The 16,958-nt window shown below is 49.8% G+C and overlaps 1 pseudogene across 1 annotated transcript; it reads left to right on the top strand.

Annotated features, from left to right (window-relative positions):
• On the top strand, positions 288-11,334 carry LOC110255560 (annotated as a pseudogene). The gene is made up of 4 exons (XR_002336101.1): positions 288-445; positions 959-1,099; positions 6,689-6,812; positions 7,500-11,334. The product of XR_002336101.1 is annotated as a pleckstrin homology domain-containing family A member 6-like (transcript).

Below are 16,958 nucleotides of genomic sequence, written 5' to 3'. Positions count from 1 at the left end.
GAGACACGTTAGTAGGGCTGCCCAAAGCCTGTAGCAGTGGAGTGCTGCTGCCTCGGACAAAGGCCTGGTGCCACATCTTCCCTAGGTGCGCCGCCCCGTAGCATCCATGAGGTGACATCTCCAACCTGGAGGCCGCTCGCGGCGGAGGAGCTGGCGGGCAGGCCTATGAGACACCGCGGGAGGAAATTGCCGGCTCCGCAAGATGGAGCTAGAGCCCCAGCCTACGACGTGGATATCAATAAGGGTGAGCTGCGGCCAGGAGAGCAGAGCGGAGGACACTGGAGGGGATGGGGCGTGACCTTGTCCCTCCGCAGCTCTCCACCCCAGACAAAGTCCTCATCCCGAACGGTAACATCGACCTGGAGCCCGACACTCCCCTGAGCCCAGGAGCTGAAGAGAAGCAGAAGAAAGTAGAAAGGATCAAGACACTCATCGCCAAGTCCAGGTAACGGGCCTTGGGGAGCCTGCCCCCTCTCGCCCACCCTGGTACCTAGGACACCTGGGGCATTAGTGCCACTGAATCCTGTGTCCGGACCCCTGTATTTGGGGCCCTGAGCCACCCAAGCGGAGAGCAAATGGAAGCAGTGGCTCAAGCGGCAGATGTGGCCTGCACGTGCAGGGCTGGTGAGGCTGCCGTGGGTGCCGAAAACCTGCTGGCTTGTGCACAGGCTGTCATCAAAGTCATACTGATGGGTGGCCCTCTGGTGACTTCTTCTCCCCTTCGAGGCTGCTCGAAATGTTTCACTCGAACCTTCCGATGCACTTGAAAATGTTGCAGGCAGGGGTCCCAACACGTGTGTTGCCAGGTCCTGCTCACCCCAGGGGACAGCCTTGCTGGGAACGAGCCCGCACAGTCACAGGCCCCTGGCCCCCCCGCCGCCAACCTCAGTCTGCAGGCCGCCCCTCCCCCAGTCAATCAGACCTTTCGTGCCCCTCCATGTTGGGTCTGTGCTCTCAGTATGCAGAACGTGGGCCGTGGCGAGGGGACCTTGTGGATGTGCCCCAGGACTCAGAGAGCCAGCTGCAGGAGCAGGAGAAGCGGATTGAAATCTCCTGTGCCCTGGCGACCGAGGCCTCCCGCAGGGCCGCATGCTGTCTGGTGAGAGGGACTGGGCCTCGCTTTGCCAGGGAGACAGCTGACCAGGTGTAGGGGAGGAAGCGCAGGGGGGCCAGGGACAGAGAGAAGTGTAGGGGGGCCAGGACAGAGAGAGCCAGGACAGAGAGGGCCAGGCCAGGGAGGTGTTCCTAGAGGTCAGGATGAGCGTTTATTGAGCCTCAGGTACTGTACTCGGCTCCAGGGGTGCAAAGGGGCCAGAGGCGCTCACATCCAGGAGCTCAGAGCCGTGATGACTCGACTCATTGCTTCATGGAGGCATGGCCGAAGCCATGAGGAAGCACAGGGAGCCGTTCTACCTGGGCAGCTCCGGAAAGGCCCACAGAAGTGATAACTGAGCTTGACTGGAAAGATAAAAGGATGTACCGGTGCAGAGTGAGGCCAGGTGCTCCGGGGTATTCTGTCACTTCCTATTCCTGCTGCTTGCAACTAGAAGGATAAGAAGGGAAGATGGTACAGGCAGCCAATACCGTCACCACCTCGGCTACTGACCCAGACTGCTAAAAAGATGAGAAGAGGAACTGACTTCACACTGATACAAAGGCCCTCGGGTTGAGGAGACACTTCGGGTGCAGCCAATAGAATTAACTTCCCTCAGCTTGAGGGAAAGCACCCCGGAAGAGAGGGGAGTGTCACTGGAAGAATGGAAGAGACTCTGGATGAATGGGAGGCAGAGGAAGGACTGTGGTTAAGTCATGAGCTGCTAGACAGAATAGTCCCTTCTCAATATGAAAGGTCTTTGGGATCCCATTGTGGCGCCGCAGAGGTGAATCCAACTAGAACCATGAGGTGGCGGGTTCCATCCCTGGCCTCGCTCAGTGGGTTAAGGATCCGGCGTTGCCATGAGCTGTGGTGAAGGTTGCAGACACGACTTGGATCCCACGTTGCTGTGGCTGTGGTGTAGGCCGCAGCTATAGCTCCGATTCGACCCCTAGCCTGGGAACCTCCATATGCTGTGGGTGTGGCCCTAAAAAGAAAAAAAAAAAAGAAAGAAAGAAAGAAAAGAAAAGGTGCTTTGGATGGAGATGGAGAGGGAGGCTCTGAGACCAGTCAGAAGAATGCCTGGATGGATGCCAGGCTTGTGAGACTGTGGTAGGGGGACAGAGACAGGTTGTGCCGCCACAGGTGGCACGGGAACAAGCCAGTCAGTGGCAGAGAACAAGCCGACCAGGATGTTGTTCTGGGCGCACTGTGGAGGGCATGGCATAACTTGGGAGGCTTGAATTCTGTGCTCTCTTGAGGCTCCATTTCCTCACCTGTAAACTTCACATCCAAATACCTGGCTGGTGGCATGGGATCAGAAAACAATCCTAGTACTAAAGAAGCCCCTAATACAGTACCTGGCGCTCAGGAGCTGCCTCCATACATGCTAGCTGGCTGTAAGCAGCTGTGGTGCTGGTGCCGATGATTATATAGTTGACATAGCAGTAGCTCAAGTAGAAATGGAACCTTTCGTGGGTTTTCTAGCTATTTAAAATATGGATATCTTCAGAAACCAGAGGGTTTTGGAGGTTCCCGTCGTGGTGCAATGGTTAACGAATCGACTAGGAACCATGAGGTTGCGGGTTCGATCCCTGGCCTTGCCTCAGTGGGTAATGGATCCGGTGAGCTGTGGTTGTAGGTCACAGACGCGGCTCGGATCCCACGTGCTGTGCTCTGGTGTAGGCCAGCGGCTACAGCTCCGATTGGACCCCCTAGCCTGGGAACCTCCATATGCCGCTGGAATGGCCTAGAAGAAACGGCAAAAAGACACACACACACACACACAAAAATAAATAAAGAAAGAAAGAAAAGAAAGAAAGAGAAAGAAAGAGAGAAAAGAAAGAAAGAAAGGAAAGAAAGAAAGAAAAGAAAGAAAGAAAGAAAGAAAGAAAAGAAAGAAAGAAAGAAAGAAAGAAAGAAAGAAAGAAAGAAAGAAAGAAAGAAAGAAAGAAAGAAAGAAAGAAAGAAAGAAAGAAAGAAACCAGAGGGTTTTGGCTACAATAAAGGGGATTTAAGTAAGTTTTAAGGAAGAAACCACTAGCCTTTAGGGTCTAAATGGACATTGGAATGGAGCCCAGGAAAAGCCCTGGGAGATATTTCAGAAACAAGCTATCGGTTGGACTGGATTTGAGGGCAAGAGAAAGAAAGAATGGGCTTCAGGGAGCCCTATCCTGCAGCCGAAGGCAGCAGAACCAGTTTGGCTGCAGGGAGGCCTCTGTCAACTGCCCTATAGTTTAGCAACCAAATGAACTTGAACCTTCCCATGATCAAATTCCACGTGCTCTGGGCAAAAGACAACTTCCTATTTCAAGGGCTAGAGCAGGCAGCCTTGTTGTCACTTCCCTCTGCCCCTGTCCCAGCCCCCGGGTCTCTCTGCTACAGCTCAGCTGCAAAGGTGCCTGAAAACAAAACCCACCCCGACTTATCAGATTTCCCTCACAGCGGGCTGACATTTCAGGGTCTGTGCGCTGAAAGCCAACAGTCATCTTGCTTTTGCCAAAACCCCAACTATTTAAAAAATGGCTGTGGAAGGGCTAGACCTCAGACATAGCCCACTGTCCCCACTGCCTCTGGCCGATGGCCCAGATTCCCAGAGCTGCAGCTCTGCCAGGTGCAGCAAGCACTCTTCCTGGGCACATGCACTGTGGGCATAGGGCCATGCCTGTTTGTGTTTGGTGGTGGTGGCGGGGCTGCTGGGCATGGGGTGTGAGGATGGGCACGGATGCAGTTAGTGCCCAAGTGTGGGTATGGTATGGATGCTGTGGTTGGTGGCGAGGCTGTAGCCTTTGCCAGTATACCTGGCGTGCGCCGTATATGGAAAGAGGCAGCAATTTTAAGTTGGTGTTTTTGCTTGTTTTTTTTTTTTAGGGCCACACCCGCAGCATATGGAGGTGCCCAGACTAGAGGTCTCATCAGAGCCACAACTGCCAGCCTACGCCGCAGCCACAGCAAAGCCAGATCCCAGCCGCGTCTGCAACCTACACCACAGCTCACAGCAACGCCAGATCCTTAACCCACTGAGTGAGGCCAGGGATCGAACCCGAGTCATTGTTCCTGGTTGGATTTGTTTCTGATGTGCCACAATGGGAACTCCAATTTTAAGTTTGTGTGTGGTGTGCTGTCATGGGCAGTATCTGTACAGGTACAGGTTGGAAATCCCTATGTGCCTGTGTGTATTCACATGTGTGGTGTGTAGGTGGAGAGGATGTTTGAGTGTGATATAGGAGTATGCATGTGTGTGTAAAATGTCTGTGGATGTTGTACGGAGACCCGTGATGTATGAGTATAGGTGGTTTGGGGAAGCTGTTGTGTACAATATGCAGGTAGGGGTAGTGCTTATGAATACACAGTGTTTGTGCGTGATGGGCTTTCTGTGAGATATGAGGAATGTAAAGCCCGTTTGTGTATGTGGTGTGGACAGTGGATATATTGCACGCTTGTGAGCATACTCCTGTGTGTACAGCCTGGGGATAGCACAGCCTCAGAAATGTGAGTACGTGTGACTGAAGATTTACTGGTGCAGATGTGGTACTTGTGAACACGAAACTGTAATAGCACACTCGTGCCTATCTGCTGCTTCTATGAATTTATTTTGGTGGATATCGTCTCTTTTTTTCCACTTTTTTTTTTTTTGGTCTTTTTGTCTTTTTAGGGCCGCACCCTCAGCATATGGAGGTTCCCAGGCCGGGGCTCAAGTCAGAGCTGTAGCTGCCGGCCTACACCACAGCCACAGCAACACCAGATCTGAGCCAGATCCTTAACCTACTGAGCGAGGCCAGGGATGGAACCTGCGTCCTCATGGATGCTAGTATGATTCGTTCCCACTGAGCCACGATGGGAACTCCTATTTTGGTGGATGTATTCTTAATCTGTATTTAATATTTGTTTGCCTTCTTAAAAGGTTATATTTAAACAAGTCATCTTTCCTGCTCTCGCTCATTTAGTATTATAAACGTCTTTATTTTGCTGACCTCTGTGGAAGCGGGCTCTAATCCCTACAGATCTGTTTGCACCTCTGCTAAATGCTTCCAAACTGTTACGCTTTTAAAGAGATCATGTCTACTTTTTACAGAAGACTTTCTCTCTTCAGTTGTGCCTCATATAGACGCCAATGGGCCTCTCAATTCCTCTCTCTCCCCTAATTCTCCTATTTCTAATCTCTCAATAGCCTAGAAACCCAGCAAGCCAACACCTATTAGAATTGTGTATAAATAAGAGTAACTAGACTCCAAGGAGCTCTTCCATGACTAAATTGGAAAAGCTTCTCTGCTTGTCCACTGTAACATCTCTTTGTCTTCCTTGAGGTCTCCCTTGCTTATTAGGTTTTGGTTTTTGACCGTTTTAGAAGTGGTTGTTGCCAGACAACTAACCATGGGATCTGCGATACAAAGGTGCACACAAATGTGTTTATGTTTCAAAAACGTTTTGGTTGTATTTGTGTAGGAAGTTACAAGTGTGCTGAGTCACATGCAAGGGCACAGGTTCAGAAGTGCCCTTACACACACGTGTGTGAGTCGCGTGTGCTAGGCAGGAGGCTGTGGTGGTTGCTGGATCCCACGTTCAGACTGTGGATTGCTACCTGTCGGGGAGAGCGCTGCAGGTCTCGTGTGCCTATGTGGGTGTGTGCAGATATGAGATGGGAGCTGTGCCAGCCCTTTCTCTTATTCAGAGGCCAGGGAAGGCGATGAGGTCCAGGGTAGGGTGGGGAGTAAGGGCCTGGAAGTTCAATGGCAGCATCCCTCTCTTGAAGGCAACACAGTATGACCCTGGCTGAGGTCTGCTTCTTCTCTGAGCCTGAGTGGGACATTCTCTCATAGCTGCACCAAGCGTGCATGAGGGTCTGGGGACTGCGCAGAGTTTGTCCCTAACAATACGACTCCCCTTTTCATTGTCCTTCCCTTTGCTGGTCTCCACACACAGTAATAATGATAATAGAGTAAAATCTCATTAGTTCAGATGTCACCACTTTGAGGCTTGATCTGTTTAGGGGTGGCTTGAAGTTTGCCTTTCCTGGATGGATGAAATGAGGTCTCAAGTGACAGTGGAAAATCATTTCTGGACCTTCCAGCCGAAATTAACAGGCTCGCCTGAAGCCTGTCAGAAACCTCCGTTTGCCTGGAACTGACAAACATGGTGATCCTGTCACTTGGACCGAGTCCTCGAATGCAGGGCCTGATGTAGACTAGTGGGATTTTACTGCCCTATTCATCATTATCATTAGCGATGTCACTGTCTACAAAGTGCCATCCTCACTCTGTCCCCCAGGCGTGGAGAGGGGTGTGCATCTCCCTGTGGCACGGATGGAAGGGGGGGACCCCAGGCTCAGAGGGGCCGGGCCTCGCCCCCCCATCACGTGGGTCTCAGCAGAGCCAGGTCTCCTCTGGGGCCCCATGCTCTCCTCCATGGCACCCCCGGAACCAGGCCAGCCCCGCCTCAGCTTGAGCAGGTTCCCAAGCTCAGCGCTCCTCTCTGCTTGCCTCCTGCCTTGCTCCCCCGCATGGAGGAGGGCCTCGCTTGCTCCGGGTGCCCAACTTCCTCCCTCCTCCCACCCCACCCGCCCCTATTCACTTCCCTGTTCATTTCTGTTTCCAGTGCAATGTGCCACCCCAAGCCCTCCCACCTCCCCTGCCTCCCCGGCTCCACCAGCCAACCCCCTATCGTCTGACTCCCCACGGGGCGCCGACAGCAGCCATGCCATGCGGGTCTGAGCTCTGACGTAAGCACTTTTCTACTGTATTTCATCCACCCTGGGGAGCGGGACCTCCCCCCCGCCCGCCCCCGTCACCCCATTGAGCCATCTGCACCCTCTCGTTCTGTCCATCCGTCCGGCGTTGCTTCTCCCCTCACCCCAGAGCCGTCTGCCGCTCTCTCCCTTCCATCCGTCTGCTTGAGCCTGCCAGCATCCCCGTGCAGTGCTGGGCTAGAGCCGGCTGGCAGGGCTGCTTCTTGGATGTGGCATTGCCAGTGGGCTTTGCTTCTCCAGAAGCAGACAGGGAACAAAGCTGAGGCCTCTCCTGTCCGCTGTCAGAGGGACTTCCCTGACCCCCCGCTCCAGCACCTCCCGTTGGCAGCAAGCCTTCCATCTGGTGAGAGACACAGCAGTCCTGCCTCAGAAGCTGCTTCTCCCAGATCTTATTTCTCCCAGATCTTATTTCTCCCAGACCTTTCTGTAAGTTAAAATAGCATTGGACAACTCCAGGCAAAGGCTGCGTCCCTTCTTTATTCCTAGCACGCAGCCGCTCAGTATCAGGCAAGTGCACAAGCATTGGCTTCTATTCATTTGTTCCCCTCTCTCAGGGTTGAGGGGTGGGCAAGTTTGCCAGACGAGACCTTGCTGGGGAGGGTGGACTGGCATGTCTGCTCCTCTGTGCAGCTCCTTCTCACCCGTGTCTCTCTCCTCCAGTGCAAGCCCTGGCCGAGGCCAACGCCATGAAGCTCCACAGAGCCACGTTCTGAAGCCACCTCTGCCTCCCTGAGATCCTGCTCCCCACTTGGCCCCCTGGCCCCCTGCCCCTCTGCTCCTATAGGAACGCTGCAGGGAGCCGGGCTGGGGGCCGGGCTGCTTCCAAGAGGCGCACGGGCACCTCAGTGTCCACACACCCATGGCACTTGGCCCTGAAGCCCTCGCTGCTCAGAGAGTGATCCCGGGCCAGGGTGCGAGATGGCGGGGTAAGGACCGCCATCTGTCTGATGCTCGCGGTACAGGGAGCCTAGGTCTGGCTCCAGCAGGGGTTGTGATGGCCCCATGGGCACATTCCATGGTGGAGGAGATGTTCCGGTGGGGAACGTGCCCTGGGCTACCCTAGGTTAGGACTCCTCTCTTGATGTCAAGGACAGCACCTGCCATCGTCCCCTTTCCCCATGGCCCCACCCCTGCTGCCCCAGCTGAACCCAGGGTCTTGGCACATCTCTGCTCCTGGGTGCTCCTTTGGAGTCCAGTGGAGACTGACTGCCCTGCCTGAGCCAAAGATGAGATGATGAGGGATGGGGAGAGGTTCCCTCTGGGAGCCCAGTGCTGGCTGGCCGGAGAGCCGCAGGTCTGTGCAGTGTCTGAGGGCAGGTTGAGAAGGGGTGGCAGAGAGCGGGGGAGAGATCTCAGGAAAATGAGAGGACAGGGAAGGAGCAGGACTCATGCGCAAGTAGGAAGAGAAGGACGGAGATGAGAAGGGTGTGGATTGGTTTCCCCAGGGTGGAGCCTTTAGGTTTGTGCCAAGTACAGTGCCGGGCTGTCAGCTCACCCGTCCCTAGGATCAGTGGGGCTCCCAACAGGAAGACCCGCCACCCGCACCCTGCCTTGGGGATGGAGGTGTGAGTCCAGGGGCTGGGCAGCAGCAGCCTGGGAAATGGCTCTTTTGAGGTCTGGGCCTGGTGTTGGCCTCCCCATCCTAGGGTTGGGAGCAGAGAGAAGGATCTGTCTTATGGAGGGGCCGGTCAGCTTCGGGGGCTGTCCTAACCATTTCTGCGACATCATCTTGTCTCCCTTCCCCCTGGAATGTGCCGTGGGCCAGCCAAGGGTGTGCCCTGGGAAGAGGGAATGTGGCCTCAATCTGGTAAGCCAGATTCTGGGCCCTACCCTGCATTCCCTGATGAGGACACGTTGAGGCTTATGGAAAGCCTCTCTTCTAGCCTGGCTCTCTTCCAACCCACCTACCCATGGGCCGGTGGTGGAGAGACAGAAGCAAAGCTTCTTCTCCCTCTGACCCGCCCCCCTTGAGATGAATGTAGCCAGAGACGATGAAGGAGAGAGAGAGTGAAGCCGAAAAACCTTGGCCCTAGGCCTGCTCTTTGCCAGAGTTGCTGTCCAGAGACTTCAGCCTGACCTCCCACGGCCCCAGGAACGACTACCTTAACTTCCACCAATTCTTCTTCACGCCTTCCTGGCTGGGACAGTTATGGTTCATATGCAAGTAAAGATGACAGTTCATTCAACAAATATTTATTGAGCACCTTGTATGTACCAGGCACTGTTCTAGGTGCTGAGAATATTCTCATGCTTCTGAGGGATTACCGACTGGGGGGATGCCATGCACCTTCACTTCTAGCAGGTTGTTTGAACATGACCCTTGGCTGCATTTCCCATCTTCGGCACAGCTCAAGCACCCTAAACCTGTCCTCTCCCCCCACAGACCGGCAGGTGGGGTTGGCTCCCAGGTAACCCTCTCTCCCTTCTCCATCTTCTCCCACACCTTCTCCATCCATAAGAAACTGGTTTTTCGGGGCCTTCCATGCCTTCCCCTTTCTTTGTCTCTCTCTTTTTTTTTTTTTAAAGCGATATTTTTCAAAATATATGTGAAATACCAAGGATTGACGTCTGCCCCTCTGCCATCTCTCCTCATAAAGCTGGCTCTTTATGTTGCTTTACATGCCTTAATATATGTTTTATGAAGATTACACATATTATAGATGTATATGTAATATATATATTTGTTCGGATGTCTGATCCTTTCCTAGAACTCCTGCCCGGGCCCATTTCCTCTCCTTTACTTTCCACGCCATTCCTAGCATACTGTGGCCATACCCCCATGCCTTTTGATCCAAAGAAGGGGAGAGGAAAGACTTATTTTAAGACAGATCTATTTTACGCTTTTGTTATAAAAGCAAATCTATTTTCAAAATGTGCAATGTCTGAGTGGAATTGGCAAGTGATATGAGGAGACTGGGGTGGCTGCCTCCAGGCCCAACCCTCCGCCCTTCCCTCCTCCGTGGCAGCTTCCTTCCTCCTCCTCCCCAGTCTGCAAAGGGCTGGTCCCCAGAGCTCACCCAGGGAGCATCTCACCGGGGCAGGACATTCTCTTGCAAGTCCTGGTCTAAGGATTTGATTACATGGTCAACTCTTGTTGAGCCTCTAGGTTTATCGGATGTGAACCCTCTTGAAGGAAATGTTTACAGTTGTGTGCACAGAAGTACGCCCGTGCAGGCACCCCCCCCCCCCCACCATGTGCTCCTGGACCACTTCCTTCATCACCCACTGGAAAGGGCAGACAGTTTAATGGCAGCCTAAGCCAAACAGCACCGAGAAGGTCAGACTGTTCTTGAATGGATCCAGGATATGGTGCCACCGGCCAAAGGAAGCGATTTGGGATCACTGGTCCTTCGGTGTAGACACATTCGAGTTCCTTGGACTTCTCACACTCCTTTTCACTTGATCCCTCTCGGGTCTGGGTCGCATCTATGGCATCTGTCTCCCTCTGTGACGTTTCTTTGGGGCCGTTGTTAAAGGGGATGGTACCCCGGTCTGGCATCCAGACTTTGAAGTCAGCCCAGAAGGTCCCATGGACAAGGTGCATCTCAGCCTTGCCAAGGACTTTCCTGCTCCTGGGGCCCTGAACTAAGCCAGCTCAGCCTTCCAGCTGCTTATCAACTGTCGAAGTGGGCAAGGAGCTGTTGCCTTGCAAGGATTTGGGCGAAATGAAAGTCTTTTGTCCAGATCTGGAATCAAGGGTTTTGGAATCTAGCACTGAGCTCCTGGCCAGCATTTGAAGCCTGGCTTCCCACTCTGACATTTCCTGGCATCCTATTCCTAGCCTAGAGCATTTGCTATGAATGATAGGGGCCCAGATGGAAGCCCAGGGCTAAGGAACCCACCCAGGGATAGTCCTGGTCACTAATCTAGGGCCTTCCCAATTAGCACATTTCCTCCGTCATCAATAACCAAGAGGCTGTAATCAAATACTAACTCTGTCACTTAAAAGATGTTCTGAGGTTGCAAGCTGTGCTCACTTGCTTTCTTGCCTTGGTGAGAGGCATGCTCTTGGACCACGGCTGACTACAGCAAGACAGAATTAATTCCTTTCCCCCTTAGGCACCCCCCCCCAACCTGGCAGCTCTTAAAACTAAGGAAAATATGAAATATACATATATATATATATATACATATATCTATTTATGCACATATTGGGGCCAATTTGATTTGCTAGTATTAGACAATAAACCATACAAGGAAATTTATGATCTCAGTGTCTTTATTTAGTATAAAAGTGACCTTAGAAGAAGAGTTAAGGTTAGATAAACAGAGGGTATCTCTGTCAGGGGACCAAACAACCATAGCAGCCCCTTAGCATCTTTCTAGCAGATGAGCCTCTCCCCAGGGAGGGGCCATCCTAATTGACAGATGAGAGCTTGCTTCCCTCTCAGCAGCATTCTTTTTAGATGTAGGTACTGAAGCACCCAGTGAGCTCGCATTTGTATCTTGCAAGTTTGTATAAACCCATTACAGGAAATAAATGGTTTGTACAAGTGGTCTGTCTCTGGCACTCTCTGTCTGTGTCCAATGGCAATTTTTTTTAAAGTACTTGACTCTTTATTATTTTATTTTTTTGTCTTTTTAGGACTGCACGTGCAACATATGGAGGTTCCCAGGCTAGGGGTCAAATCAAATCAGAACTCTACCTGCTGGCCTATGCTACAGCCACAGCCACAGCCACACCATATCCGGGCCACATCTGTGACCTGTACTACAGCTCATGGCAACGCCGGATCCTTAACCCACTGAGTGAGGCCAGGGATTGAACCTGCTTCCTCATGGATATTAGTGAGATTTTTTTCTGCTGAGCCATGCCAGGAACTCCATCCAATGGCAATTTATGTGCTTGGCAGAGAAGGGGATGGGGATCTAGGGCCAGACCTTCCCTGACTAAGGGAACTGGGTTCAGAGTGCCCATTGTGGTTCAGGGGGTTAAGAACCCAGTATAGTGTCTGTGAGAATGTGGGTTTGATCCCTGGCCTCACTCAGTGGGTTAAGGATCTGGTGTTGCTTCAAGCTATGGTGTAGGTTGCAGACATGGCTCGGATCTGGCATTGCTGTGGCTGTGGCCTAGGCCTTCAGCTGCAGCTCTGCTTTGCCCCCAGCCTGGGCACTTACACATGCTGCAGGTGTAGCCCTAGGGGGAAAAAAAAAAAAGAACTGGGTTCGAAGCCAGTTATATACCATCTATTATCCTCATGCCTTGGCCTCCTTCCCAGGCAGGAATCCCAGAGTTCTCAGAAGCCTGCTGCCTCTTCAGCAGCTCGGAAATGGTGGTTTGTTGTCTACACCTTGGTCATCTTTTTGATCCAGATGACCCCAGATCAAGGCTTGTCTCAACGTCCTGTACAATGGATGTATCAGATGCTTCAGGCCTTGGAACCTTCCACTGAAGGCCAGGGGGAAGAGGTATCGGAAAGGCCCCCCAAATTCTTTTCATCCAGCTTTAGTGCTTTTGGTTAATTTCTCTTGGCAGATTCTTGGTGGTTATCAATTATTGATGCTCTGTGTCTGAAGGCCTTTGCAGAGATGCTCTGTTTGAAATCTGTCTGTGAAAAACGTGAGTCAAGAAGCCCTGTGAGTTCTATGGGGCAGGGGATAGAGAACGTGAGCCCAGAACAGCAGTAGGCTTCATCGGGTTTCTGCAGGATGTCTGGGGAAAAGAGGAGGCATTAATGGTTTGAGGAAGAAGAGATGGGAAGGCAAGCTTCTTGTGATTTCTAATTAGCCTCAGTCTGGTCCAATGACCAATTTTGAATTCTGGACACCTCTTCTCATCCCTAGAGAGCAAGTAGAGTGTGATGAGAGGTAGATAGATAGATAGATAGATAGATAGATAGATAGATAGATAGATATCAGAATGACTGGAGGAGTTCCCGTCGTGGCGCAGTGGTTAACGAATCTGACTAGGAACCATGAGGTTGTGGGTTTGGTCCCTGCCCTTGCTCAGTGGGTTAAGGATCCGACGTTGCCCTGAGCTGTGGTGTAGGTTGCAGACGTGGCTCAGATCCCGTGTTGCTGTGGCTCTGGTGTAGGCCGGCGGCTGCAGCTCCAATTCGACCCCTAACCTGGGAACCTCCCATATGCCGCGGGAGCAGCTCAAGAAATAGCAAAAAGACAAAAAAAAAAAAAAAAAAGACTGGATTTTATTTATTTATTTTTCCTTTTTAGCGCCCGCCCGCCCCCCCCCCCCCCCACAGCACATGGAGGTTCTCAGACTAGGGGTTGAAGCAGAGCTACAGCTGCTGGCCTACACCACAGCCACAGCAACACCAGATCTGAGCCGCATCTGCGACCTATACCACAGCTCATGACAATGCTGGATCCTTAACCCACTGAGCGAGGCCAAGGATCAAACCTACATCCTCATGGACACTAGTCAGATTCGTTTCTGCTGAGCCACGATGGAAACTCCTAAAATGACTGGATTTTAGATTTTGTAACTTCCCTGGAAGAGCTATAAACCTTGATGTCCTTTGTGGATCAGGGAGAATTAGGATCAGACAGACGTAGGCTCAAGACAGAAGCCTCTAGGACTGGAGGAGGTTTGATATACTTTGGATGTTTGATATAATTTAGAAATTCTCAATTTCTAGGACCTGCGTCCCTGTCCCAAGCCACCCTGCCTAGGCCAGAGCCAGTGGCTTGAAGAGGAGATGGAATGTGAGAGCATAGGGCCCTGCTGGGCACCAATGTCCCCATGAACAAGGGCAGGCTTATTTCTAAGGATAAATCTTGTTAGTCCTTGCCTGCTCCACCCTCTCCCCAGATCAGCCCTTTGATCAAGCCAGGCTGGGGTTGCAAAAAGCGGGTGGTAGTCAAGAACTGTACATGAAAAAGCACCTTGCAGAATGCCCTTTAAGGGGTGCTCTATAACTACGGGGTCATGTATTTTTTCTTGAAGAGAGGCGAACCAGCGTCAGGCAGGCAGCCAGGCTTCAGACCCTGCTGCTTCCCGAGAACTGGGGCCATGCCTCGTGCCCCCTTCCCCTCATGCCTCCAGTGCAGAACTGGAATACCGCATGGCAGAGACTGATGGGAGCGAAGGAGAGGTTGTGCCCAACTCCTGGCCTTGCTCCTTGCTGCCGCACGAAGACTTGGACACATCACGAAAGTTCTTGACTCTATTTCCTCATCTGTGAAATGAGGATGTTAACTACTCTCTTATGGCGCTCTCAAGAAAGTCAAATGGAACAGTGTTTTCCAAAGTAGAAAATATTCAATTGTTTTTGAAAGCACCTAAGAGGTCAAGTAAGAAAAGGCAAAGGAGAGAGGATTAAGATGGTGGAATAGAAGGACTGGAGCTCAACTTCTCTCCTAAAAACAACAAAATTCACAACTAAAGGCTGAGAAATCTCCACCTAAATGGACCAGAAACCTTAAAAAAGATACCCTACTCCAGAAGAAAAAGAGGAGGCCACATCAAGAGGAAGGAGGAGCGATTTCGTGATATAAACAACCCCATACCTCCTGGGTGGGAAGCTCCACAGACTGGAAACTAACTGGTTCACAGAGACTCACCTGCAGGAGTGAGAGCTCTGAGCCCCACATCAAACCCTCACATTGTGGGGATCTGGCACTGAGAGAAAGAGCCCCTGGAGCATCTGGCACTGAAGGCCAGTGGGGCTTGTGCACAGGAGCTCCACAGGACTGGGGGAAACGGAGACCCCATTCTTAAAAGGCACACATGGACTTTCACGTGCACTGGGTCCCAGGGCAGAGTGAGGTCTCCATAGGAATCTGGGTCAAACCTGACTGCAGTTCTTGGAGGACCTCCTGGGAAAACAGGGGTGAACGTGGCTTGTTGTGAGGGACGGACATTGAAAGCAAAGCTCTCGGGAATATTCAGCAGTGTGGCTTTCTCTGGAGGTGGCCATTTTGGGAAAATCTGGCCCCATCCATCAGTCAGTGCTGAGAAGCCCCAGGACAAACAACATCCACGTGGGATCACAGCCCCGCCCCTCAGTAAACAGGCTACCTAAAGACCCCTCAGGCACACAGCTGCCTCTAATCCCATCCAGTGACTAAGCCCCACCCACCAGAGGGATTAGAATCAGCTCCACCTACCAGTGGGCAGCCATCAGCCCCTCCCATCAGGAAGCCTACACCAAGCCCCCATACTGACTTCAGCCACAAGGGGGCAGACATCAGAAGTAAGAGAGGCTACAACTCTATTATGTATAAAAAGGTCACCACACCAAAAACCTATAAAAATGGAAAGACAGATAACTATAACTCAGATGAGGGAGAAAGGAAAAACCCCAGAAAATCAGCTAAGCAATGAGGAGATTCTCAGCCTCTAGGAAAAAGACTTTAGATTGTTGATGTTGAAGATGATGAAAGACATTGGAAATAAACTGGAGGCAAAGATGGATAACTTAAAGGAAACACTGAGCAAAGAGATACAAGATATAAAACTTAAGAAGAGATGCAAAATACAATAACTGAAATAAAAAAAAATTCACTAGAAGAAGCTAACAGCAGAATATAGGAGGCAGAAGAACGAATAAGCAAGGTGGAGGACAGATTAGTGGAAATTACGGATGTGGAACAGAAAAAAGATTGAAAACAAATGAAGAGAGTCTCAGAGATCTCTGGGACAATGTTAAACACACCAACATCCTTATTATATGGGTGCCAGAAGGAGAAGAGAGAGAGAAGGGGACAGAAAAAATATTCCAAGAGATAATAGCCAAAAACTTCCCTAACATGGGAAAGGAACCACTCACTCAAATCCAGGAAGCGCAATGAGTACCATATAAAATAAACCCAAGGAGGAACACACTGAGACACATATTAATCAAACTGACCAAAATTAAAGACAAAAAGAAAATCTTGAAAGCAGCTAGGGAAAAGAAACAAGTAACATACAAGGGAACCCCAATAAGGTTATCAGCAGATTTTTCAGTAGAAACTCTGCAGGCCAGAAGGGAGTGGCATGATCTACTTAACGTGATGAAAGGAAAAAACCTCCAACCAAGATTACTCAAACCAACAAGGCTCTCATTCAGATTTGGAGGAGAAATCAAAAGCTTCACAGATAAGCAAAAGTTGAGAGAATTCAGCAACACTAAACCAGCCTTACAACAAATACTATAGGGACTTCTCTAGGCAGAAAAGAAAAGACAGCAACAGGAAACAAAAATTCCACAAATGACAAGGCTCACCAGTAAAGGTATATACACAGTAAAGATACGAAATCATCCATGCACAATTATACCACCAAAATCAGAAATCATGAGAAGAGGTGAGTACAAATGCAGGACACTGGTGATGAACTTGCAATTAAGAGAACAACAACTTAAAACAATCTCATATACATATAGACTCATATCAAAACTTCAGAATAACTTCAAACCAAAAATCTACAATTGATACACAAACAAGGAATCGCTGGATAAGAAATAATAAGTGCATAATCCACCCTGAAGGGGGTCATTTGACATCATTCTTGGAATGCTGAAGTCTTCTTAGATCTGATTCTGATTTCCTCTCCATCAGTGAATTTATGATAATTATAATTAAATAATGCCACTGTACAGTTAAATAATACAGTTCTACAATTGTATTATTAATAACCATTTCTCTCCATGGTACAATGTAAGGTCTATAATATCTTGTTTATCACCTCGCCTAGAATAGTGTAATGCCTATACTGAAGAATCAATAAAATGTAACAAATTATGAGGACATATTTATATAGTTACACTGTTTTTTAACCAATTTATATTTTACTTATTTTCAGAGGGTGTATTATTTTTGTTATTCTAACCAGTTAAGTTATTCTTTTTATTATGCTATATAAAATATTTTATATTAGCCTTATAAATATATAATATATATAATATTATATATATATAATATAAGGCTTTCTTCTTTATAAATTTTAGTTGCATAATATACACAATTTTAATATAATGCTAATTTTTAAAGAAAGATTGAAATGTAATAGATAATACTAAATAGTAAAGATGAAAGCCATACAAAATGGGATAAAGTATAGAATAAATTTCCTATTTGTCTCAGTGTATTTTCCATTCCACTTCTCCAGAGGGAGTCACTTAATCTCTTATGATCCATGATATAATAATCTGTGTGAATGTAATTGTGTTTAAATAT

The sequence above is a fragment of the Sus scrofa genome, chromosome 9 (assembly GCF_000003025.6).
Source record: "Sus scrofa isolate TJ Tabasco breed Duroc chromosome 9, Sscrofa11.1, whole genome shotgun sequence".
NCBI lineage: Eukaryota > Metazoa > Chordata > Mammalia > Artiodactyla > Suidae > Sus > Sus scrofa.
This window is presented reverse-complemented; position numbering and strand designations above follow the sequence as displayed.